Raw genomic sequence first — 1,544 nt, forward strand, 5'->3', positions numbered from 1 at the left:
ATGCTTTAAGTCATAGCACCGTACTTCTTTAGGTAGGTCACGCATATGGCTCCTGTTGGTAGCGGGTCTGGCATCCCTCAGGACAAACCATGGCAGGGGGTTAAGTCAACACTCTCTCTCACAACCATTTGGCATAAGTACCGGCGCATGTCAGGGTAAAGCCTAGCCCAATGCAAGTCATCTACTCAGTTACATCAACTCAGGTCCAGATACTTCCATTCCTTGCCCCGGGCGATCCTTTCCGGTATCCTTTCCACTAGAGTCCTAATAGTCCCGGACTACGGACTCATCAACTGTCACATCCACCCAGCCGGTACCCCATTTGGAATACCCGGGAATGTGATCCCCAGTCCAAGGATCAAGATTCGTAGGTCCATGCCTCCCACATACACAATGACATAATCATGAACAAAGATAATCAAAGTAAAAACAATTAATACTAAGTATCATGAATAAGATATGATTAAATAAATCAGAGTGCGGAAGACAAATAACAGTAAAGTGTGAACATAATCATAAAGGTGAGAGAAGGTATGATAACCACTCTCTCAGAGCAGCGGAATAGAAGTGTGATAACGTTAATTACATGTCCAAGTATCTGAAAGATAAATCCAACAAGTTAATTACAGGCCCAAATACTCCAAAAATACACCAGGGGAATGGGGCACTAAGCTAGGGTTTCCTCTACTCTAATAATAGTCTCCTCAATGGTACGAATGAAGTAAACCCAGCTTTGCCGCTCCCTCACAACCGTGGGGCTAACCCTGGTGCGGATAGTAATCCTCCTCGGCACCAACACTCGGATCTTCACAGATGCCACTACCTGAAGGGTAGTATGCGGAATCATAGTCCGTCTCGAAGGGGGTGCCATCATAGTCTTCGGTGCCTGTAGGATAATCTAAAAACATTTGTACAAAAGGAATGAGTTCGAAGAACTCAGCAAGGTAGTTATTCCATATTGAGAAATCATACACATACATAACATACATAATGCAATATGATATGGAACATATGATGCAGTATGATTCTAACTCTATGAATGCTAGTCTCTAGGGTAGACATGCTTTAAGTCATAGCACCATACTTCTTTGGGTGGTCAGTCACTCCCCCTCAATCATACAAGATATCTTGGGTCTGCCAAGGAAGTTCGATAAAGTCATCTCAAAAACCATGGTAAGGGAATAGGTCACCACTCTCTCACATCACCATTTGGTATAAGTACTGGCGCATGTCATAGTAAAGCCTAGCCCAATGCAAGTCAACTACTCAGTCGGTCAATCAGATCCAGATACGTCCATTCCTCGCCCCCGGTGATCCTTTCCGGTATCCTTCACACTAAAGTCAGCGAAATCCCGGATTTCGGACTCATCAACCCTATTGGTCATCCACAAATAGTAAACGGGAAGCTCTGACGTCCTCTCATGGATTGGTTACCGGTCTTGAGCGCCCGTGAGCCCAAGTCTAGCCATTTGCAACCCTACCAATAAATGGCCCCTTTCAGGTATCTGTAGCATGGTTTATGTCCCCTACCGGATTGGTTACCG

The sequence above is a fragment of the Hakea prostrata genome, chromosome 2, assembly GCF_041222555.1.
Source record: "Hakea prostrata isolate BN-2017 chromosome 2, UWA_Hpros_2, whole genome shotgun sequence".
In the NCBI taxonomy this organism is placed as follows: Eukaryota; Viridiplantae; Streptophyta; class Magnoliopsida; order Proteales; family Proteaceae; genus Hakea; species Hakea prostrata.